This window comes from Eptatretus burgeri, chromosome 6 (genome assembly GCF_056783735.1).
Source record: "Eptatretus burgeri isolate ZD-2024b chromosome 6, Ebu_testis_v1, whole genome shotgun sequence".
Lineage (NCBI taxonomy): Eukaryota > Metazoa > Chordata > Myxini > Myxiniformes > Myxinidae > Eptatretus > Eptatretus burgeri.
In genome coordinates this window covers 103,802,136-103,828,091 of record NC_140966.1, presented here as the reverse complement: position 1 = coordinate 103,828,091, position 25,956 = coordinate 103,802,136, and the positions used below count along the sequence as shown (strand labels likewise).

Genomic DNA, 25,956 nt, shown 5'->3' with positions numbered 1-25,956 from the left:
ACTTGTATTATTGAATGCCTGATCATCATACCTATGAATCGCTGGACACATTGCAATGCTTATAAACACCTGGAGACACCAGCGTTGGTGGCTTTATTTCATTACCGCACATGCTGTAACCTTGAGAATCTCTTAAACTAAGCTGAATTACAAAATTTAACTTCCAGAATTGAACTTGGCAGCCGTTCCGACTGCTAAAAAAAAGAAGTGTTAATTTCTCTAATTTGTTTGATATTTTGGGTGTCTCCGGGAGGTGTATGTTTAGTACGATGAGTCGGCGATCACTAATCGCTTGCTAAGCCAGCTGTTCCTTATGAACTGTTTCGTTGGAATGCTTAAGCTACTTGGCGAGCGCTCCACAATATTTGCACTGTCCCTGAATACTGCATATCGATCGACATGAACATTGTTCAGGGGCCACTCGCCTGCATTGGCCACACGTTGTTTTGTGGTGTATTGGGTGGTTGTTGGTTCACTGAAAATGTGCAATTTAACTTAACACCACATTTCCTGTTGTTGTACAATCTGCTTTCATTTTATGGCCCGTCACTTTGGCATCGATAAATACAAACGAACAAAAAAAATGAAACGTTTTATTACCATCATGGCAGGATAGCCGAGAGGTCTGCACGCTTGCTATAAGCTGTCTTGCCTAGGTTCAAATCCCAACCCAGCTATAAACTGTCATCCTGGTGTTTCACAGGCAGGGTGATTCATCAGTGGGTGTGCTGTCTCTCAGATGGATGTTAAACTGGGCATCACATCTGAATGAATCCTCCTCCTCACCTCTCCCTGTCTCAACCCTCTGTCTCTCTCAACCCTATCACATCCCTCTCTCTCCGACCTCCTCTCTACCACCTCTGCCTCTTTCTCCCCCCCCCTCTTAATATCACCGTCAGCTAAGCGACTGTTTGTATTTGCTAGTAACCCATAAATATACAGATAATGGCAATGTTTGTGACATAATCGGGCGCATGGATGATATGGATATATTGGCCATTATAGCAGTGGGCCATAATAGTAGTGTGTTCCGTCACGATGGTATTTTTGTGGAGAACGAGCACAACCCTGCCCTTGATGTTTTCCCCCTCTTTCCACTTTTTTTCTGTTACATCCTGATACATTCTGTGTTCTAGCTAAAACAACAACAAAAGGAAATGACTCGTGTTGTATACAATTGACGAAGGTGGAGGGTATTGTTCAATGTAGGAATGTCTGCTTTTCTCCAGTTGTACTCCTTCCCAATTCCGCGTCCAGGCGATGCATGTCATTGCTGGGCGCGGAAGAAAGGGAGTACTCGGTTTTTGCTCCGTTTGTTTGTTTTCTTTCTTGTTTGTCCGGGTGATTTCTCAGCCATCCTTTGAGCTAGGAAGCTGAAATTTGGGGACAAAAGTGAAGATGTGCTTTGGCAAAAATGATATTTCATATATTTTTTTGTTAATTAATTTTGTATAATATTTTTATTAATCAATAATTTAATTTTACTTTGAATGTACCTCTACTTGTTTGTTTTTTGATTGATCAATTAATTGATTCATGACTTATTATCGATTATTTTTTTATTTTATTATTATTATTATTATTTTAAATTACATTTAATTTTTTCTCATCTGGGCAATATCACAGGCACCTTTTTAAGCTAGGACGCTCATATTTGGACACAATAGTGAACTAGAAGGGCACTCGGTAGAGCGCGTACCTCTGCCACATCATGCCTGATCCACGAGAACATAGTTCACCCATGACATTTTTGAAATATCATGCCATACATTACTGTATCATTTTTGGCCCTATCTCTCAATGGCGAAGAATCACTTTAAAAATTAAATAATTATCGTATTCAGATCTTCCCCAAAATCTAACCAATTTGTCCTTGCCACACACCCAACATGTCCACGAATCCGTCCACAACCTTTTGAGAAATCGTGCTATATATCATTTTTTGGCCTCATTTCTCAATGGTGAAGAATCTTCTTCTTCTTCTTTCGGCTGCTCCCGTTGGGGGTCGCCACAGCGGATCATCTGTATGATCCGCATCGTGATTTGGCACAGGTTTTACGCCGGATGCCCTTCCTGACGCAACCCTGGTCGCCTCTTACGACACAGGGATATGGTACACCTATTTTAACCGGGGTATACACCGGCCCAGTACACTGGTACTCATTTCGCCGACCTCGGAAGGATGACAGGCTGAGTCAACCCCCTGGTGTATTAATTTAGTGGCTCAACGGGGCTTGAACTCGGGACCTTTTGGATCCCAAGCCGCTGCCCTAACCACTGCGCCAACACACCAGGCTTCAATGGTGAAGAATCACTTTAAAAATTATAGTCATCAGACCCGAATGTTCACCAAATTCTAATCAGTTCGTCCTTGTCAAACACCAAACCTGTCCACAAATTTTTGAGATATCCTGCACACAAACAAACAATCAAACAAACAAGAAGAAGACGTCATACAGAGCACGATACTTGCAAAGCCCATAAAACAAATTTCACCTCCAAAATAATTGGCTCGTTGAATTCAGTGACCGTTAATATAAATCCTTTTCAAATTTCAAGTCAATCGGATGAAAATTGAGGATTTTAGAAATACCACCTCAGTTGTTGACCTTTGACCTTTTGACCTCAAAAATGATAGGCTTCTTCCTGATGACAAACTCGACCATGTGGTAAAGTTTCATGAAGGTCGGTTTAAAATTGTGACATGTAGGCGACAGACAGACAGACAAAATCGAATGACCAATATACTTGAAAAATCTTCGATTTTGCAAATAAACAAAGACAGAAAGCGGTGGAAACGTAACCTCCTTCACCTTCGGTGTTGGAGGTAACAAGTGATTTGTCTGTAAAGGGTATTTTTGATTTATTGATTAATCAATTCATTATTCTTTTCTATTAATTACTTTATTTTCAAAAATTTACTGATTCGGATGAAACACTAGTGGTTTTGGTATGCTATTAGCCAATTGATTAAGAAATTTAATTATTTTATGACTTCTTTATTTATTTCACTTATGCAATTAATCCATTATTGTGCACCACTCCCTCCCAATCCCATCTCCATGTTCTGCACAGCGGCATTGCCAGGTGCCGAAGGAAGGGAGTACTCAGTTTTTACTTCGTTTGTTTGTTTGTCTGTCTGGGCGATATCTCGGGCACCATTTGAGTGAGGAAGCTGATATTTAGATATGACCCTGAACAAGTGATTTGGCAGTAAAGGGTATTTTTGGTTTACTCATTTATCGATGAATTACTTAAGTTTCAAAAAGTTACAGATTCGGATGAAATAGTGGTGGTTTTAGTATGCCATTAGACAATTAATTATTTTACGAGTATTATCGATTTCTTTTATTTACGTAATTAATTAATCAATTATTGTATACTGCTCCCTCCCAAATCCGTCTCCATGTGCTACACAGCGGCATCGCTGGGCGCCGAAGACACCCTGACACTGTCGGCGCTGGAGGATTTGTTATTTATTTGTTTGGCATGGGGATGGTATACTTTGAATGTACCTATACTTGTTTATTGTTTGATTAATCAATTAATTGATTCATCACTTCTTATCAATTTATTTATTTTCTTTCTCATCTGAGCAATATCACAGACACCTTTTTGAGCTAGGACGCTGATATTTGGACACAATAATGAAAAAGTGATTTGTCTATCAAGGGTATTTTTGATTTATTGATTAATCAATTCATTTTTTTTTTCAATTAATTACTTAATTTTCAAAAAGTTACAGATCCAGATGAAACAACGGTGGTTTTGGTATGCTATTAGCCAATTGATTACGAAGTTAATTGTATTATAATTATTTGTTTATTTTAATCACGCAATTAAACAGTTATTCGATCAATCATTGTACACCACTCCCTCCCAATTCCATCTCCATGTGCTGCATGGCGGCATTGCGTGGTGCCCCAGGAATGCCGCGTGCTCCGGGATGTTATTTATTTATTTGGCATGGGGGCGGTGTACTTTGAACGTACCTCTACTTGCTTTGTTTTTTTATCTTCACACAAACTTTATTATTCTTCTCCAATGTGATGTGTTTGCAGATCTTCACAATATAAAGGTTGAACCGGAAGCATTGGAAGCTTTGGATCAAAAAGGTGATGAGAGATTTGCACTGGCTTTTTTTAAATCTGTTTTTTGCCGATTGCTTTGTGGAGATTCTATGGTATTTTTGAATGTAGTCAGCAGCATTAGTACTCGATGCTATGCTTTTGCCATGGTATTTTGTTGGGGAGAGGGAGTGAAGGAGGGCAAGCAGTTTGAATGGCAATTTGTGCTTCAGTAATTTTCTTAAAGTAGATTTGGGGGAGGTCATGTGTTGGTTGTTATTCAGCACTTTTTTTTTTAATTTATGTATTGTGATGAAAATTCAGTTCACGCTTCAATTAAAATGATGCGAAATGTATTGCTGTATATTGTCTGTATATAATTGCAAAAAAATAGTCTGTATATGCAAGAAGACTTCATTATATATGTTTGTGTGGTGTGTGCTTAAAGGGGTCTAACAGGTCTAAATGGTTTAAAGGGTGTAAAGGGTCTCAGTGTTTCAAATAGTTTATAGGGCTCTTTTAGGGTTTTATGGGGTCTAAAGATATAAAGGGTATTTTTCCAATTGTAGTTGGGGTTTAAGGGTCAAGGGATCTACATGGTCTAAGGGGTGTAAATGTCATCAGGAGTCTAAGGGGTCTTAAAAGGTCTTACGGGGACTGAAGGTGTCCAAAAAGGTCTCATGGGTCAAAGCAGTCTAAAGGGTCAAGGGGTCTAAGATGTTTCAGGGTATGTTCCAACTAATTTCAGGTCTATGGAGTTTTAGGGGTCTAACGTGGTCTACAGGGGCTTTGGGGTTTAAGGGTTCTAAAGGGATCCAAGTGGTCTATAAGTTTAAAGGGTATGGTCCAACAATATTTACATGTCTGAGGGTTCCAAAGGTTCAAACATGGTCTATCGGATCTCAGGGGTCTTTACGGTCTGAAGGTTCTTAAGGGTTTTAATGGGGGTCTAAGGGGTCTATATTGTCTAACGAGTCTAAAAGGGTCTAAAGGTCCAAAGGGTGTAAATGTCTTCACGGGTCTAAATAGGGTCAAGGGGCTATAAAGGGTCTTAAAAGGTCGAAGGGATATAAAGATCTCGATGTCTTGAAGGTACGTTTCAATGGTCTGTAATTAACAGATGTAGCCATGGTCCAATAGTACGTAATGAATATATGTTCTCACGTTCAAACAGAACGTAGTTAATAGATGTACTCAGATAGGTCCACCAAGGCTTCACCTCCACGAGGGTTCACCGTCCGCCCATGTGTTTTTGTTTTCTATACAGAAAATTTAAATAGATTGTGTTACGCAAAAGGGGGTGGAGGGGTACATCGCTAGACTGTGGTAAGTGTAACATGGTCCATGTGTTTCAAAGAGGTTTGATTGCCATGTTTCGGGGAACAGTCAGAGTAAGTTGTTTTGTTCCACATGATGCTTTGGAGGCAGCGGATGTAATTCGTGGAAAGTAAGGTTGTAAAATGTCTGACCATCTGGAAGGCTGTGCCAGGTGAGAAGTTTGAAGTTTCACTGTACATATAAGTGGCTCGGTTTGACTGTCACAATCTGTCAGACCAATGTGTTTGAGCCATGGCAGCAAAATAGGCTGTGGGGCCTGGAAGAAGACTGTAAAACTCTTATTTTTATTGTGGCCGCCCCTTGGGCAGGACAGCGCTAAGTATGGACCTCTCACAATAATCGAGGAACCAATGACGGCGGCAGGAAAAGGCAGTCCCGAAATTTGGAGGGCGGACCAGAAGGTGGGGGTGAAAGAAGAAGGTCGGGATATCGTACGAGAGTCACGGGGGCTGGAGCTGAACTTTGAGCCATTAATATTCTTTCGCCTTTGCTTTGCCACCATTTTGTCTCCTGGTCTTCCACCACATCGTCTTCCTCTGCCATCTTCGACTGCATGTTCTTCGTCTGTCTTTGACCAGATCGTCCCTGCAAAACTGCCAAACCCAAGCAGCACTTTGCGTGTGCGCCAGCAACCTAAATATACCGGTTGCTTTGTGCCATCTAAGACCTCGCTTGCCCTATTGTTCTTCATGTGCATCAGTATTGTCGGCGTCTTAAGGCCCAGTCACACCTTGACGTTTTAGCCAGCTTATGCCGATTTTTGGAAAATCTGTGTAAAACGCTGGCACACGTCGAATACATTATGGGTAAATTTTGATAACATTGAGAGCACGCTGAAAAACACTGCCATACGTCGTAGTACGCTGGCTTTAAACGTTGTACTTTTCGGTTGTCCTCAAATTTTTCATGCTTGAAATTTTAAGACTTATGCCGGCGTATGACTCACACGTTCCGCATAACGCTGGCCATAAGTTGTAGCCACGTTACACGATCTTGACACACGTCGACACACGTTACTTGTAAGTTGCTCATAAGTCGAAACACGTCGAGGTAATGTTTAGCATACCCGAAACTTATTTCTAACCAATGAGTAACGTGTTGTAGGCACGTTACGCGATCGTTGACACACGTTACTTGTAAGGTACTCATAAGTCGAAACGCGTCAAGGTAATGGTTAGCGTCAGTGTTCCAGACTCCCTGGGGGTTTTTTTTCTTCTTCTTCTTCAGTATGACGGTGATGTCGACACTTCGATTTCTAGTGCGGTTATAATATAATATAATTAAAAGGCTGCCGCTCAACGATTTAAATCATAACCGCAATAGAAATCGAAGTGTCGACATCACCGTCATACTGAAGAAAAAAAAAAAAAAACAGGGAGTCTGGAACACTGACGCCAACCATTACCTTGAGTGTTTCGACTTTGAGCACCTTACAAATAACGTGTGTCGATGTGTGTCAACGTTCGCATATCATGCGTACAACTTATTCCCATCGCTTGCGGAACGTGTGTCATACGGCAAGTACGTCGTAAAATGTTTAACACGTTAATAATTACAAGACGTACTCCACTTACTACGACGTATGATAGCGTACTTTAGCGTTTTATTCACGCATACCAAACTTACCCATACCGTATTCGACGTGCGCCAGCGTTTTAGACGCATTTTTCAGAGGTCGGTATACGCTGGCAAGATCGCCAAGGTGTGACTGCGATGTTGACACTTCCATTACTCCGGCGGTTATGATTTGAATCGTTATGCGGCAGCCTTTTCATAACCTACGTCACGTGATCGTCGGCGATGCGTGCAGCGCTATGCATAAGTTAGACTATCGTTGGGCATAGGTTGGGAAGGCCGACAACAGGTTCAGCATTCGTTGGTAAAAGTTATCTATAAGACAACGAAACGTTCTGTGTCCGTCACTAATACGTTATGCATACGACCAACTCGTTATGAATACGTCTGAATCTTTAAAAAAAAAACATCAAAAGTTCAACGTAAGCCAGCGTTTTACGTACATTTTAATACGTTGCCATTGCTGGCTAAAACGTCAAAGTGTGACTGGGCCTTTAGCGGGGTATATTTTTATTAATTGTACAAAAGTTTGTGTGCCTCCTCATTTATATCTATGTCTGTTGATCGCTTCATCCGTACCGTTTATGATAACGTCTCGTCGAGCCTCTTACCCGCACTTTTCTTTCTCATAGACATCTTTCTGCCCGTTGCCTCTTCTGTGTGTTCCGCCGCCTGCTTCGTGTCTTTTAATTGAATGATCCTTTGTGAATGGTAACCATAAATTGAAACAACTGAATGCAGTCAGAGACCATTTCGGAAAATTTGTACAGGCTTTTACAAGACCTCTGGTGTTGAGCCAAACGCACTAGTCAGTCGCAGACGTGACAATATCAAGTGAGTAGAATGAAAACTGACTTTATATGACCTTGACCTATTTACCTCAAAGAATAATAAGCCTCCAGCTTGTCACCACCTCTCCCAGGTCTCAAAGCTTCCTGAAGGTTTCAGTATAAATCTGACCAATAGGCCATTGACGTACAAACAGACTGAATAACAGATCAGTCAATTTCCAATAGTAGTTGTTTAGGGTCTTAGGGACAAGGTGTCTTTGTGGTCGAAACGGTGTAAATGTCATCAGGAGTCTAAAGGGTCATAGAAGGTCGATATACTTCCCAATCTTCGATTTCATAATCAACAAACAAACAGTGGTGAACACAAAGCCTCCTCCACCTAAGGTGGCAACGATGATGTAAGAAAGTTTGATCGAAATGTATTTCATTGTTTCTCATCCACATTTTCTGAAATTCCAAGTGTTCATTCAAATCGGTCCTCTCACCCTGAAGTTGTTCAATCGTAATGTCTCAAATTATTTGTGCACTTCACAGAGCTCTGCAGATCATTCGTGTCCTTTTAAATGCATGCTTGTCACGGAGCACCCGTCCAGCTTCTATTGTTTTTGGTAAAATGTGGAGAATCTTGGAATCTTGGGGAAAGTTGAGGGTATTGTTTAATGTAGTAATGTCCGATTTCTAAATTTTGGATCTTGTCTGTACACAAACTTTTTTTCCTCGTCTCTAATGTGATGTGTTTGCAGATCTTCATGTTATAAAGGTTGAACCTGAAGCTTTGGACGCTTTGGATCAAAAAGGTGATGAGAGGTTTGGACTCGCTCTTTAAATTTATTTTGTTGCCTTTCGTTTTGTGAATCACTTTGTGGGAATTATACGGTAATGCTGAAAGTAGCCATCATCATTGCTACTCAATGCTGTACTTTTAATGAAATGAAATTCTGCCAGGTGGAGGAAGCAGGTGTATTTGAGGGGAGGTCGAGAGTGTATGGTTACTCAGTTAAAATGTTCACATTTCTATATTACCAGCATGGGTACCCAGCATTATCTGGTGCTGCTCTAATCGTGTTTTTCAATTTTGAAGAAATAATTTTTGTTGTTGTGGTGGCATAAAACACTTTCATCCACCCACTAAGGATTTCGGTCAGGGATCATTTAATATTGCCTTTCACATTGCCCCCTCTGCTCTCTCTCGGTCCTCCAACCCTCCTCACCAACTCCAGGATGCACTTGTTCTTCCAGTAACCCCTCCTGGTTAAACATACAAAATCCAGGTGAACTCCTCTCTCTGATCCTCTTTTCTCCTGTTTGTAGAACTGCCTTCCTCAGACAGTTCAATGATGCTCTCCACTCGAGGGCTGCAAGTTGGCATTGGCTGTACACCACTTGCTCATATCGCCCCTCACATCTCCCCTCTTCTCCCTCACCTCTTTTTCTGTTTTGTTCATTCCCTTGCTTGTTGTGTCCATCTGTGGCCCTATTGCGTCAATACATTGCTTTATGGTCCCTTTTCATCTTGCTCTTCCATGAGCCTAGATTTTACTTTCAGAAAGTGATCCCGATTTAAATTACCCGGCTTAGCGTGGTGGTGTCCAGGCACGTGTTTGTGTATCTACAGTTGTGTTCATTCATCGGTTCCCACTGATGGCTAGCTCCTTCATCTGTGTCCTGCCAGTAAAGAGGACCTGCAAAACGCATTCCTTACTTCAGTCTTTCCACATTCAAAACAATTGAAAATGTGATTTCTGATTGAACATTTTTGTTCTTCCTCTCTCTCTCTCTATCGAGTGCAGCATGTGGCTGCTGGTTGCATCATTGGTTGGGACGCGGATATGCCGCTGATGCAGTATCCCCCTTACCAGTGCACTGGTACTCATTTTGCCGACCTCGGAAGGATGACAGGCTGAGTCAACCTCCTAGTGTATATTAATTCAGCGGCCAACGGGGCTTGAACTCAGGACCCTAGGATCCCAAGCCACCACCCTAACCACTAAGTCAACACCAGGCTTGTTCCTCCTCTAGTTTTGATATTTATTTAATTTGTGGTGTTTGAGTAACCCTATCCCTTCTCTTTTGCATTTTTGTGGTGGTGCATTAATTTTCCTTGAATTAGAGCATTTTGTGTGAAATTTAGTCTGAGGAATAAATAAATACCTTCTGCAAAAAGAAAGGAAAATCTAAACTTTATCACATTTCTTTATCATGTGTAACAGCAGTGAGATAAGTATTGCAAATAAATTCTTATTACTACAAGAAGTTTTTATCCATCACTGCATCACCTATTCAGCACATCTGCAAGATGTAAGGATGCAAAAGATGAGTAATTTATTGAGGTGGTAAATGAACATAAATTGTTGAATTAAAAAGAGAGAAACTAGAAAAAGCAATCAGAGATTGCAGACCCTCGCCAACACTTGTTTTGTGTGGTGTTTGTGTTCTATTGTGTGGTGTATTTTGTGTACTGATGTGTAACATAATTACTGAGACATAATTATAATTGCCACTTTATAACTGCTGGCAGTGATGACTGGATACCAAGACATCCCGCTTTGATTGGACACCTGACCTTAACGCATGACATTTTTCATTATTATTCATTGAATTCAGAATGGGATTAAAATAAATGCAAATCAAATCAAATGGAAGACCAAATAGGTTACAGTCCTGTATTGGAGTCATCAGAAGGAACCCGAACAAGCAAAAAGCAAGGATGAAGTCATCAGGAGGAACCTGGATAGGATTCGCATTTCAGCTGCTGCTCCTCTACCATCAAACCCACCCAGGCACAGCCAAGTGAGTCTTATTAAAAATAATAATAATAAATAACCCAGATAAAAAATATATATATTTCTGGCTGCCAGTGTGTCTGATCAAGTTGAAATTTAAAAGATGTATTCCCCATCACGACTGGATGATCATTGTGAAGTTTCACGTCGATTGATTAAGTGGTTCCAAAAAATCATTATTTAATATTCTTCTTCAATCCAATGTGGCTGCCAAACCATGTGACCTATCAATTATTCCTTAAACTTATACACCCAAGGCTTGGGGAACATTTTTGTGAAGTTCCCCTCAATCTGTTCAGCTTTTCTAGAGAAGAAGATTTTTATAGGTTTTAGGGTAAAATGGTAAATCCAATATGGCTGCCAAACCATGTGACCTATGACGTCATACATGTGAACCTTTTCTTCCTCATGGATAGGCGGTGATACATGTAAAGTTATTTTTTTTTTTTTTTTTTTTTTTTTTTTTGCTCCAATCTGTTCAGTCACTTCAGAGAAGGAGTTTTTTGAAGGTTTTCTTCTTGAAACAATATGGCTGCCGAATCACGTGACTGACGTCTTCAATTTTTTTTGGACCATTTTATCCAGAGATGAGCCTCAAAAATGTTCATACTGATGAGATGTAGCATTCTACATATGTAATTATGACGTCATAAAAATCACACTTATTCCCCATAAGTTTCAATTTTTTCCTTTGTGTGGTTTCAGAGATACAGAAGTCCAAAGTTTTTCCATTTTTCCAACATGGCTGCCACACCATGTGACATCTGACGTCATTATCATTAAATCATGCTACATGAGTTGTCGCACCTATGGTGAAAATTTTGTCTCAATCCGCCAAGTGGTTGCGGAGAAAAACACAAAAGTTCTTTGCAGACAATATTGCCACTCTAAATGATGAAAATTATGTTTAAAAGATTATTTGAATTTCAGATTTTGCACCAGTAATGGCAGGTTAACACTTCCCATTGAGCCAAATCAAGTGAATGTAAATACAAATGCAGGGCATGCACAAAAGGCCTCATTTAGCATTCATAATGTCATTTCAAAAGTGTCATCTTCTCAGCAACATTGTGACTGGATTATTGTCCAACATAAATTTCCATCTCTGTCGTGTTCTTGCAGTTAACACAAATGCAGAACTAGAAGGGCACTCGGTAGAGCGCATACCTCTGCCACGTAATGCCTGAGCCACAAAAACATATTGGGCCCATAACATTTTTGAAATATCATGCTACACCGTTTTTGGCCTCATCTCTCAATGGTAAAAAATCACTTTAAAATATGTATAATTCTCGTATCCAGATCCGTGATCTTCACCAAAATCAAATCAATTTGTCCTCGCCACACACCTCGCCCAAGTTTTGTCCGAATCCGTCTACAATGTTTTGTGATACCGTGCTTTATATTAGTTTGGCACTATCTCTCAATGGTGAAGAATCACTTAAAAAAATTATCAGATCCGGATCCAGATCTTTACTAAAATTGAATCAATTCTTCATTGTCACCTATTGAATCCCTAGTGCTGCCTCCCCCTCCCTCGCGCTGCCTCCCCCCCCCCAATCGTTGCCTTCCCCCTCCTCATGCTTCTCACCAAATGTCGCTTGTACACTCTGGGAGGGAAGGGTGGGAGCGAGAAGGAGAGGGGGAATTGGGTAGGGGTGGGTGTTTGAGAGAAGGTAATCGTGAGTGTAGGGGTTCTCGACCTGCGTTTGGCAGTGGAACTTGTGGAGAAAAGGTAGGTGGGGGGGGGGTTGTAGTACAGGATTGAATGAAATAGGGTATGTTAATGCAGCATGTGGAGACCACCGGGAGATGTCCATGGGGGTGAAGAGGAGGGGAGGGGAATAGAATGAGCATGGGTGAAACTCCTTCCCTATTTTACCGAAATCAGCATTTTTGTAACGACCCAAACGGAGGTTTCCATATGTTTGTCATCAGAAAGGCATGCTGAGATTATAGGGAATTAAGGTGTTATTCCAATATGTTGATTCGTTTATTAACGCATTTCATCCCGATGGGGTGCAATGCTCTTGCAATAATGCATCATGACCACGATTATGCAAATTACTCCCATGGTAGTTTTTATTATGAGCTGTTTTTTGTAGAAGTTAGCCGCGTACAAAACCTTGCAAGCGTGTTACCGTGATTAGATGTCTGCCAGGCAGGAGCCCGTGTGTGTGCGTCAGTGTTGCGTGTCCACCTTCCCTCGGTGGCAGATTCATCTGCACTGGTTGTCACGTTGGAATGGCATTTTTATTAGTTTACATCATGAGTGTTTGTTAACATTTTATTTTGTTATATTAATGGTGTAATATTAATTTGTGATTGGAATGGTGCTCTTTGGAATGAAAATATAGAGACATCGAGTTGATTAGAAGACGGAGGAACTCGAGTTATCACCGAAACAGGACTTACTATCTATCCTTCTGGAGAATTCTTCTTCACTGGTCTCACAAAAGGTCGAGGTGCACTTGCATGCCATTGCGATCTGTGGCGGCGTCATTTTCATGTTGCAATATGTAAATATTCTCGAGCTCGGGTTGATCGGGGGTTTTTCCAGAGCCGGGTGCCACTGGAAGAGGGACGAGAGAGTTGTTCGGTCATGGGTGGAATAAAGGATTGACTCGGATTCCAAACACCTCAGACATCTTTTCCTTCCACCTTAAAGATCCGCCTGCTTGGTGTTTTGGGCGAGAATGACCGCCATTTGTTTGTGTCTATCAGATGCATTCCATTCTATGGTGATCTTCTGTGCCTGGTGTTGTGCTGAAAAAGGCAACCCTTATCATGGAGTTTCAGTGGGAACGATTCTGCCCTTGATATTGGTCCCTTCGTGTGGCTCGTGTATATAGAGCTCTTCTTTGGCTTTGTGGCACCTTGCACTTCTCGCATTGCCTTTTGTGGGTTGGTGAAGCTCGTCAGAGTCTGGAGTCTATTTCTCCTTGGATCCTTCGCCAACATTCCTGCCTTTGGCCCTGCAGGGTTCCAGAGGGCTGTTCAGCTAAGAACCTTGGCAACTACACATTCCCTTGTGTCATTTGAACTCCTTTCAGACGTATTCCCATCACTGATTTTGATTATACGTTCACGACTCCGACCGCTGGCCAACGCTGATGCAGTGCCCCCTGTTACTCATTTTGCTAACGTCGGAAGGATGACCGACTGAGTCAACCCGCCTGGTGTTAATTTAACATCAGGAGAGGAGCTCTAACCCAAGACCCTAAGATCTTAATCCAACCACCCTAACCCTTAAGCCAACACCAGGCTCCAGCAATGAATGTTCAAGTGAAATAAAAAATTCTTCCCCAAATATCACTTTCATTTGCATCGTTTTTTTTTTGTTACAATATGGACAGGAGCACCCCCAAAATGCATATTTTGACATCCATTTTTCAAAATTTTATGGGGGAGCATACTCCCCTATGAAAATCTCATTTTTCCTTTTGGGCAATTCCACGACGTTACGGAGTGACGCTTTGAGTCATTTTTGTGAACTTTGATTGCTCTAGCACAGCGATAAAGCCACTAGTACCTACTCTCTATATATCATATTGCAAAGGAAGAGTTGCAATTTACAGAGATATTAATGTAGTTCCTGTAAGTTGGACCATTGTCAAGTAATTAACATTCAAAAACTGTGTTACGGAGTGACACTGTCTTTTGTCATTTATTAAACAATAACAACATTTATTGAAAACTGCTCTCACAATAGTTATAAAATTGTAATAAAATACTAGGAAGATACACTAATAGTTGTACCTTCAGTACAGTGGTTTCAAAATTCCAGACATGACCTAATTACTCTGAAATAATTACAATAGTCCCGTTACGGAGTGACGAAAAATCCCGTTACGGAGTGACGAGTCAATTTTGAGATTTCTCCCAAAGCAACAAATCATTTCTAGATTACGCCATACTTTCAGTCTGAACCCAGCTAACTTGTGCTGGCGTTGTACTTGAACGTTTCAACATCGAACACATTAGAAAATAATAAAAATTAAAAATCTGAACTGAGAAAATATACAAAAGTCAAGAATTAGACTAAAGAAATTGAGAACAATTTACGAGTGGATGACCAGAAACAAAACAAAGTTTGAAATCAATCAGTTGGCCACATCACAAAACTTCACATGACTGTCCTGCAAAAGGTTCCGTTTCTCAAAGGACATTCAGCAAAGACATAATGATTGCGATGGTCGAGGGATGGCTGAAGAAGGAATCTGACGACTTGGTTGAAATCAATCCAGGATTTATCTTTGACCTCTGGGAATGTTTCTGCCAAGTCAGACAGGCCTGCTTTTCACAAAAATGATACTTCCAAACAACCATCATCTATTATCTGAATCACCTGGCCAACAAACAACTTCTTAGATATTTTTGTGACATACTGCAAAGCCACAAAGTCGCCAGGGTGCACTTGGGGTTGACTGTCTGACCTGGGGCGCTCAGCAGGTGCTGGACTTGCAGTGTTTTGACATTCCAAGGATGATACATGGCACTCGGGGTGAGGACTCACCAATTCAAATTGTTCCGCTGTTGAGTGCATAGAAGCGCTCACAACATATTTCCTCGCAGGTTTCACACAGTGTGTTTGGTGTGTTTTCGGAAGCGACGTCACTAACTGCCGGCGCTCGTCCAATTGCGACTGGCACTTCTGAATGTCTCCTTCTGCCATGAATAAAATTTCGATCTTTTTGCACTGTGCCGCTGCTACGCGGAAGAAAGATTCTGCATCAGATACAGGATCCCCAGCCAGATTTGCCAACCAAACTCTCCTCTTTACCTCACCTCCTATCCCATCAACAGCGCCCTCACCGTGAGATGTGGCAAAGAAATTCCAGGATAATTGAATCTTGAACAATTTTTGAAGGAATGTTTGATTGGAAAACAAGAATTTCTGTTTAAATTGACTGGCTGCCCCATCTGAAAAAAAAGTCAATCGCCCTAATCCTGGGGTGGCATGATATCAGTGAGTTGATGATATTGGACAGGAAGGTATGAGCAGCATATTTGCCATGCTGGAGGTCATCGCTAACAATAACGAAAGACTCGGTAACATTAACATCAATCCAGGCGCACACTGTGAGTAGAGTGACTTGGACGTGGCTCCAATGAGCACTCTGGATTTCATTCTGTTCTATCGCAGCATAGTTCTCCGCAAAATCGACCTGGATGACAACGCGATCACCATCAACTGCCTTCCTTCTATCTTCAAAAAAGTAGCTCTGCGTCCTCTTGATAAATGAGTGCAATCTGAAGTATGGTAGTTGTTTGCATATCTCATGCAGGGCATCCTGCACAGTCCCATCTTTAGCAACTTTTGTGGCCCACTGCTCAATTGTCTCCCACTGAAACAATTTCAGCGGCAGGTTTGCTGTTTCGTCGTTGACAGAATACACTGTGGCAAACTTGGTATAGCATTCCTGACAATTTCCTTTCATGCTGTTGTCCGAATCCTGATCACATACAATGCTTCCAAGGAATTCACGAAAGTTGGTCGAAAGTCCAGGTACATGAGATGACAAGGCCTCCAATAAGAGGCACATGTTTTCGTGATATCTGCAGAGACCGACATTGTGCGGAAACTTTGAATTGAGGCATACATTGGCTGGACGAAGTGCCATGAATTTGGAGTAGCCGATCTTGATGTTTGTATATTTCTCACAAAAAAAACCTATGCCTCTCATATTATCATCATTAGGAAACTCTTTGAACCTTGTCCTTCCGTTTCCCAGTCTTGATGATCACAAAGTCCTTCTTCCCTGGCGACATCCATGAAATATCGGGCTGCTCATAAAATTTCTTAACAGCATCACTAAAATCGGCAGGAACTTTGTGCTCAGGAGCATACTTGGCTTTCCGTGTCGACTTCATGTCAGGTAGGTTCGTTTCCAACAGCAAGCCGTCTGATAACAGCTTTGCGTTTCCTCGGTGATTTCGGGAGGGCCTCTCGAGCTAGTTTAACAGCCTTGCTTATGGTGGAGTTGTTCTTGTAGGCAGGAGACCAAGAAGTTGGAACAGGACTCACAGTGTTTTTGCCCTTCGCCCGACATCTCCGCTGACGCGCACGTTCACTTTCCCTTGCCTTAGCAACATTAGCAGAACGCGCCTCTCTCTCTCTCTCTTGCGTTTCGCATCCAGCTCCCTGCATTTTTCTTTGTGCCTGTCTCGAAAACGCTTTTGTCACTCGGCAGCAGTCAATGGCATCCTTTCTGTAATATGAATGCATCAACAAATTATCCATATGAATTGCACCGTACCCTTCTATGAATCATCTAAAAGATCATGAAATGTTTTAGGCCACAAAAACTGAGAGTAGAGGTTGTAAGCGGCTTCACTCGACTTGTCCACTGCAAAGTTGGCGGTCCGCGGTGGCGCGGTGATTTGTCTAGTTTTCCTCTTACGACGTGTATCCGCAGGTGACAACAGAGTTGTAGTTTGTACTCACCGATTGCTGGATGTAAACCGATTTCAAAACCACTCAAAATGACCATGCGTAAACCTGAAACTTGTCATACGGAAGTAAAATCTAGCACACAATGAATTCTGGGACAGCTACTCTGCCGCCACCTTTTTTCAGGCTGAGTTAATAATTGTTTGACAGAATGAGTCACTCGGTAACGTTACGAGTGACAAGTTTTCTTTTTAATTTATTTTTTGTACATTAATATATATATATATATATATATATATATATATATATATATATTATACTGTTAAATGATTGGGTGGTATAAGTTCTTAATGACCCTGGATTTATTTGGTTTTTCATCCACCAGTTAAAGAGAAAAGTAAACAAATGTCAAATTTTCGTTATGGGGTGACACGTCACGGAGTGACATCTGACTCCTAATTTGAGTGTTAATTAAGCATAGAAGGACAACTCGTATTATTTTCAATTGGTTTTGAAATAATCTTCATACAGGTAGCTTCTGATGGGGAGCATTTGTTGACTTCGTACCAATGAATTGAGAGACTAATGAATTAATAGTTCTTTGCATTATCGAGGGCCAATTTTACTGCGCTTTTCAGTGGAATGACTTCATTAATTGCAACGAGTGATTTAACCCAACAGAGCAACCTAACTCAGTGATCTCGATATTATCTGAAAGTACATGTTTTCAACTTTCATTTGGTACATAACATGAACCTTGTCAGTCAAATTTAAAATTTGACCTCTGTGGACCGTTTCTCATGGAATTGCCCTTTTTTCAAAAGCTCTGCAGCTTTACCATTGCATGAGGGGAGGGGAAAGGAATGCAGCGAAAGGGAAGGGAGAAGGCAGCGAGGGGGGGGGATGGCAGCATGAGGGAAAGTGCAGGGTGAGGGGAGGGGATAAAGGCAGCATAAGGGCAAGGGAAGGAAGCATGAGGGGAGGGTAGGCAACTTACCGGGGAGATACAACTCGCCCAAACAGCAACGTTTTCCTTTTAACCACTGTGATTTTTCTAAAAACCGGATGGAAAATGTATTTCTCCTTCAACCTCTTCTTCACTTGTATCAACATGAGTCTCATTCAATTCCGTTTCTCACATCGATTCGATTCAGAAAAATGCTGATGATACACCACCTTATAAAGCATTGCAACACAGGTGAGAAAAGGATACGAAAAAGTATCTGATATTTCAATTATTTATTCGCATGATTTTTAAAGGGTGAAAGTTAATTTTTATTGTTTTTTTTTTTGTTGTTTGGTTGTTTTAGTAATTACGCAAAGATTGGTATTTCCATCAGCGAAGCGTGACTTTTAAACGAACAACCAAGCAGCTTGGTGAGCACTCGCCAAGTGGCTTAAGTACTCAAGCAAGCACTCCAGTCGAATACCTGGCTTGGCAAGCGATTACTCGTCATATAAATCCATGCACCCGGAAACGTCCAATTAATGTCTAAATTGGACAAATGAACATGTTTTTTTTTTGTTTTTTTAGCAGTCGGAACTGCTGCAAAGTTCAATTCTGGAGCTTAAATTTTGTAATTTGGCTTGGTTTAAGAGATTCTCAAGGTTATGGCATGTGCGGAAATGAAATAAAGCCACGAACACTGCTGTCTCCCAGCATATATAAGCATTGCAATGTATCCAGTAATTTGTACATATGATTATAAGGCATTCGATGATATAAGTGAGGAAAGTGAAAAAAAAAACTTTATTGTGAAGAAATCGTTGTGGCTTGTTCCAACTCAAGGCATTGTTTAACATGCTGAACAAAATGGTGCATTAAACTCCAGCTTGGTAACATTGGCAAATCAATGTCGCTTTTACACCATATTGCCGACGTTGGACCGACATTCAAAATCCGCTTGTGACTCTTCCGACCTTTAGTGATCCATTGCCAACATGGGCCCTGTGTCGGTGGCTATCTGGATATTTTCCATGCGTAAACATATTTCCTTCCACCCCACCCTCCATGTAAACATATTTTACACATAAATGCAATAAACATATTTGTACTTCCTTACTTTGTAACTTTATGCCAATTTGCTGTATTTTTTTTTCAGTTTCGTTTTTGAAGATTGAACGACCTGATTTGGATGCTGTGGACACTGCAGGTAATAAAATTGCTTTTTTAAAATTGTTTTATTCTTGTTAAGGTTCATACTTGCTCATTTAAAATATAACAACTTAAATGCCCCTATATTTGATAGAGCATCGACAACTTGCGAGTCATGAACACTTCAAGGCTAGAATTGATCCTTGACTGGTCACAGCTTTAAAAAAAATAATTGTGTACATTGTCGAGGCTCGTATCAGAGCTAACACATAGAACGTATAACAAAGGGAGCAAGAGACAAGAGGGGCAGGAGAGGGAAAGTAATCTCCTGCTAAACATAAAATCTGAGTAATCACAAAGAGATTTCACCAATAAAATTTTATTTTAAACACAAAAGTATAATATATAAAGCAGCAAGAGATTTCACCAAGATTTTATTTTAAACACAAAAGCAAATAGATAAATAGGTCCAAGATAAATCATCTTTTTTGTTGTATAAATATGGTGAATATAATTAATTTTGATGTTTGCAATCAGGACGACAAATATTACAACAAACACTTAAAATTATGCAAACACACACAATAGAATCCAACCGGAAGAGCAAGAAAAACAACATTGTGATGTATGCTCAAAGGACTTGTTAAATCATAGTTATGAGACATGTTCAATCATGCAAGCACAAAAAAACCTCAAAAGATACAGCCAGGTTTGTTTTTGAGAAAACTGATGGAGCATTTAAGGATCGTATAAAAATAAGAATTTTTAGGTTTAAAGAGCCAGATACAAAATCGGTAGCTGAAGCAATTGTGAAAGTTAGTTCGGCTGTTGAAACTTTACTTAACAAGAGCCTGAATGAATTTAATACCATTAAATTCTACATGGGAGCAAAATTATATTTGACAAAAGGAAGTAATGAAAGAAATGAGTTGAAAGAAGAAACACCTTGTTTGAGAGCAAACCCTCATTTCATTTCTTCATGTCAAGGTTTCCAAGATTGTAATGTTTATGATAAACTTCAGAGGTATGAAATAAATATTGATGATAACACAGAAAGAAGTGGGTTTAATATTGGGAAAACCATTTTCTTAGATACAGGTATACACATCTTGAAATTCAATCCTCTTTGAGCTTCTTCCTATATTGATTTGGCAAGAGTAATAAAACTTTAAAAAACAGTTGTCAATTTTCAAAACAATGACAACAAATGCTTCCTTTGGGCTGTTCTTGCTCACTTACACCCCCACAATGGAAACTGGAATGAATATCGAATTACAAAAAATATGAAAATACTTTAAATGTTAAAGGATTAGAATTTTCAATGAAGTTAAAGCATATCTCTAACTTTTAGAAAACTAACATCTCTCCATTAATGTGTATGGATGAATAGATACAAACAAAGTTCAAACATTAAAAATATAAAATTATTTTGAACTGATGAAACACACATTGATCTGCACTATAGTTTGGAGGAAAATTAACATTATGCTTGCATCAAAAAATTTTCAAGATTGACTACTTCTCAAGCATACAATCAAACTAATAAGACATATCCCTGTAAGCAATATCTCAACTTCTTTCACACAAAAGAAAGATTAGAACAACATTCAGTATATTGCTCAAACCACAAATCAACTGTAATCAATATGCTAAAAGTGGGTTCAGTGGAAGATATCAATGATAGAAAGAAATCCATAAAGTACCCATTCGTGATATATGCTGGCTTTGAAAGCATTCTCGAAAAGATAGACACTACTTCTCCAAATCCAAATCAATCCTACACCAAGCTATATCAAAAGCATACTCCTTGTGGGTTCTGTTATTTTATCAAATCATCTGTTGGAGACCAACATAATAAATTAGAAATGTACAGAGAAGATATCCCTCATGAGTTTGTAAAACGATTAGAAAAGATTGTATTCAACGAACAGAAGTAATGCAAAAAACCTATAAACCAATGAAATTTACACAAGATGAGGAAGACGAGTTTAAGAACTGTTGTCTTTGTCAATATGAAATCAGGAAAGAACCAAAAGTTAGAGGCCATTGTCATCTTACTGGTAAATATAGAGGACCTCTGTGTCGGAGTGGCAACCCGTCCAGGATTGTGCCCAATAGCCAAGGAGATGGCTTAGGCAACACCAACGGTCTGCACAGAGTATGGTCCCAATGGATGGATGGAGGACCTGCTCATCAAAGTTGTAATCTCAATTTTAAACTCCCTACTTTCATTCTGGTCATTCTTCACGGCAACGCCAACTGACACATTTATTCATAAGCGAGGTTTCAAAGACACCTGGGGACATACCTGTCATTCCTACCACAGACTAGAAGTAAATCTCATTTGCAAAATCAATCCCAACAATTCATAAAACTAATATTAGATTTCTAGATTCATGCAAGTTTATGCCAAACAATTTTTCCACATCAGCATCAAGTCTTAAAGCATATGCCTGGTGTTGGCTTAATGGTTAGGGTGGTAGGCTTTGGATCCTAAGGTCCTGAATTAATAGCAGGTGGGGTTAACTCTGCCTGTCATCCTTCTGAGGTCGGCAAAATGAGTGCCAGCATGCTGGTATACTGTGTCAGAGTGGCAACCCGTCCAGGATTGTGCCAAATAGCCAAGGAGACTGCTTAAGCAGCACTAATGCTCTGCAAAGAGTGTGGTCCCAATCTCCTCCTCCTCATTAAAGCGCATCCAAATCTTCAAAATCATTTCCTAAATGAATATCTCTCTGATTATGATGCTTCAAAAGATGGTTCTTATTTAATCTATTATGATGTGAACAATCTCTATGGATGGGTGATGTCTCAAGCTCTACCATATGGAGGTTTCAAATGGGTAGAGGAGAAGAATTATGAATAAATATTAAATAATATCATTATCTCTTCCCAGAAATAATTATGCATAAATATTAAATAATATCATTATCTCAAATCTTAAATAAATAACATTATCTCATTATCAGTATAACCCAGAAATAATTGGATGAAGCAAAAGTTGGATATTGCTTTGAAATGGATTTAAAATATCCTGAAGAACTCCATTATGCTCACAAAGACTTACCATATGCTCCCGATAAAGAAAAATCAAGAAAACAATGGCTCAGCAATTATCAACAATAATTTCTTATTTGCTCTTCTCAAGCATGGACTCTAACAGAAAAGCTTTTAACTACATTATATGATAAAGCCAATTAATTATGTATTGCATCAAAGAGACCTGAGGCATTATCTATCAACTGAATTGAAAATAAAGAAAATTCACAGAGTTCTAAAGTTTAATCAAAGATATTGGTTAGAAAGTATATACCGACTTCAATACTCAGATGCGAACAGTTGCTTCGACCGACATCGAGAAAGACTTTAATAAATAAATGAATGAGTAATGCTGTATTTGGCAAGACGATGGAAAATGTAAGAACCAGACAAAATATAAGACTTACTCCATCTTGGAAACAAGCATTTAAATTAATTAACAGACCCAACTTTAAATGAGTGGAGACATTCTCTGAGAACTTTTGTGCTAATCATATGGAGAAGGAAAGCATTGTGATTGATAAACCCATTTATGTAGGAACATCAGTTCTTGACTTGTGCAAGTTGTTGATGTATGACTATTTATACAACAGTTAAAGAAGAATGATGATGAAAGAGTTAATCTACTTTACATGGATGCAGACATTTTTTATATTGAATATCAAGACAGAAGATGTTTATGAGGATATTATGAAAGGCATAAGTATTTATGACACAAGCAACTATGAAAAAGATAATCTACTATTTTCTAAAAGAATACAAAAAAGTTATTGGGAAATTTTAAGAGGAGTTGGGGGGGGGGGCAGGTATTGAGTGAATTTGTAGGATTAAGAGCAAAGTCTTATGCTTACACGTATAGTGGTTCTAAGAGTGATAAAACGTTGAAGCAGATAAAGAAGAATGTGATCGGACACTATAAATTTAAAGCATGATTATGATTGTTTAGTTTTAAAGAAAGAAGAGTATAGGAAGATGAATAGTATTTGTCGTTATAAGCATCAGATAGATTCAGAACAAATAAATAAGAAAACATTGGGAGCATTTGATGAGAAGAAATACATATTGGAGAATGGGATTAATACTTTTCCATGTGGATAGAAATGTAAATACAGAATTTATAATACAAGTTTTTTTTTTTCCTTGATAAATGAGCCATAAAACACATTTGAAGATTTTAATGAATTTGTTGGTGAGGAACTTTGTTCAGAAGACAGCAATCATACTGACAGCTTATGTTTATATGTTGGTCATGAAAGTAGTTTTTTAGATGATGAAGATCCTGATAATAGAGAATATCCTAATGATATAAATGGTGAAACATATCTCTATATAAGCTGATTTGAAAATATGATTTCTTTGAGGATGAAATTATTTTAAAAGAAAACGTACCATAAAATTAAGAACATGCTAAATCTAAGTGATATACAAGATCCCAAAAATTTTATGTTTTGGGGAACTCGAAAAAGACTGCTGAGTCAAATCAATTTGTCAGTGTCCAATGTGCTCACGGATGGGATTAAACACAAAGTTAGAAGCTTTATAAACAGTGTATATTCTGTGATTGTAATCTCATTACTCCCTCAAAAAATATATAAAGGATCATAATTATTTCAAAATTTCACCCAAAATGAATTGCTTTACAAGATTGATAAGAGAAATTAATATAAAGTATGAGTGATGGTGACACTACACCTTTCCAAGAAATAGAAGAGATTGATAAAATGAGGTTGATGTTCCACAGATTAATGATAAATATTTTTCATGACTCATTTTAGAGAAAACATCAACACAAGATATTTTAAAAATAAAATAATGGATTATTGAGAAATCAAACCTGAATTTCATATAAACTATGGAGTTTCAAATATAACTTGTAAAAAAATTAGAAGATTTATTTTCCAAATATATAAATTAATGATTTTTTTTTTCCTGTCTGGGAGAGTAAGATAAAATTTAACAACCACAGAAATATACCGAATGCATTAAGATGCATTGTATTTGCTTCAAGTGGATGTGGAAAAACTTGTTCACTCTTAAAGATGCTCCTTACTCCAACCTTTTTGGATTAAGAGAAGTGAATAATTTTCACAAAGTCAAGTTTTCAACCTGAGTATCAATTGCTCTCACAAGGTCTTAATGTGGGTCTTCAAAAGGAAGACATCATCAGTTTATTTAAACTTTTAAACAAACTAAATGATGATAACATTGAAGATATGATACAACTATTTTGTTGACCTAAAAAATGTAAAAAGAAAACCACTCCTTCAGTATCTTGTAATCTTTGTGATAATACGGATGATATACTGTTACGAATTTGGAAGCTTACTGCACTCAGCATTCAGGTCCCCATAGTTCAGTTATTTCAATAAGTAAATGTGGATAGATAGCTCCCTTTCCCTGATGTCGAATGGGAATTAAGTGTGCATGCGCTGCGAAGTTATTTTATAGATCGGATTTTTACACTTATAACAACAACACCAGCGGCACCGCACCTCGCTCGCCGACGCCATAGCGCACGTGTTTCTGGCTGCGGAGGTGGGTGAGGCCCCCCGCTCCAGAGCCGACTCTGCCCACGAGGGTAAGGGCGTGCCCTTCGTCCAATCAGGAGACTCATCGCCTCAGATCGGGACTCCACCCAGAACGGTGGGAGTCACCCCGCCTTCCGTGGGACTGTCCAATGAGGGACGGCCAGCGAATCGCGCGACGCAACCGTCCAATCAGGAGGCGAGTGGCCAGGGAAGAAATCCCTCCCACCTCGGGAGAGCAATAGTGGTGGTGGTGGTGGTCGTATGGCAGCTTAGCTGCCGGGGTAGCTATCATTTCTTGGGGCACGACTGTGTCGCTGATGCAGTGCCTCTCTACCAGTACACACACTGGAACTGGTACTCATTTTACCGACCTCGGAAGGATGACAGGCTGAGTCAACCCCCTGGTATATTAATTCAGCAGCCGACAGGGCTTGAACTCAAGACCCTAGGATCCCAAACCGCCACCTTAACCACTGAGCCAACACCAGGCTCAGAGGAATAGTGATCGGGGCGTTTTGTCTGGCTGTCTGAGTCGGCCTCGCCTGGTGTCGTCTGATCCGTGGAAGCTTTTGTGGCCCTGAGTGCCTGTCGCCTCGTCATATCCCGCCTCGTCCGCCTTCGTGCTGCCTGGCATCCATCGTTCTGTCCCTCGTCCCTGGTGCTTGGTGCTGCGTTGAGGCGGTGGGTTCGAGTCCCGCCACCGGACAAGCTTGACCAGACCGCACGAGGCGGGCAGGTGCAAGTGCAGGCTCTTGCCCTCAGCTCGCCTTCCCTCCCGAGCTGAAGGGCCGAATAAAGGCCGTGGCCATCATTTCTTTTGGGTGTGTGCGTGTGTGTCTGTGGGCCCAGTCTATAAGTAGCAATTGTTTAAGTGCCTTGTACATTATTTGCATTTCTTCTCGATAGTCAGTTTAACTCTGCTTTTCTGTGTTCCCCTCCCTGCCTATTGTAAATAAATATCCATTTTGTTGAATGTTTCAGCTCGTTTTTGTGTTTCTTTCATTGGCTTAGCACGGTGCGTGTTGAGAAATTGGGAAGCGGCAAATTGTGCATTCGGTCCGGCGCGGCTCTGGTAACTCTGCTCGGTTACGCCGGATCCGAGCAATTACCGCGACTCTGATTGGACAGCGTCGGCCGAGGGTGTGGTTTCCCCGGTAGTTGGACGGCATGAGTACTTAGGTAAATTGGAGTTAGACAAGTGGACCCTACCTCACGCCGTCAAAGTATTGGTGACCACGGTCCTGTAAGGGACCCGTGCCTCTCAGAGTTCTCTGAGGAGCATGATCGAGATTCCGAGTGTTCGGTGGAGCCGACTCTACTGCTCCACCTTGCGGACGTGCTCGTCG

The 25,956-nt window shown here is 40.1% G+C and overlaps 1 pseudogene across 1 annotated transcript in view; it reads left to right on the top strand.

The window, feature by feature from the left end:
- Positions 1-25,956, top strand: part of LOC147025511 (uncharacterized) — a 51,033-nt pseudogene that overhangs the window by 5,449 nt on the left and 19,628 nt on the right. The window contains exons 2-4 of the transcript XR_015059642.1: positions 4,062-4,115; positions 8,515-8,568; positions 19,051-19,101. The product of XR_015059642.1 is annotated as an uncharacterized LOC147025511 (transcript). The remainder of the gene's footprint in view (positions 1-4,061; positions 4,116-8,514; positions 8,569-19,050; positions 19,102-25,956) is intronic.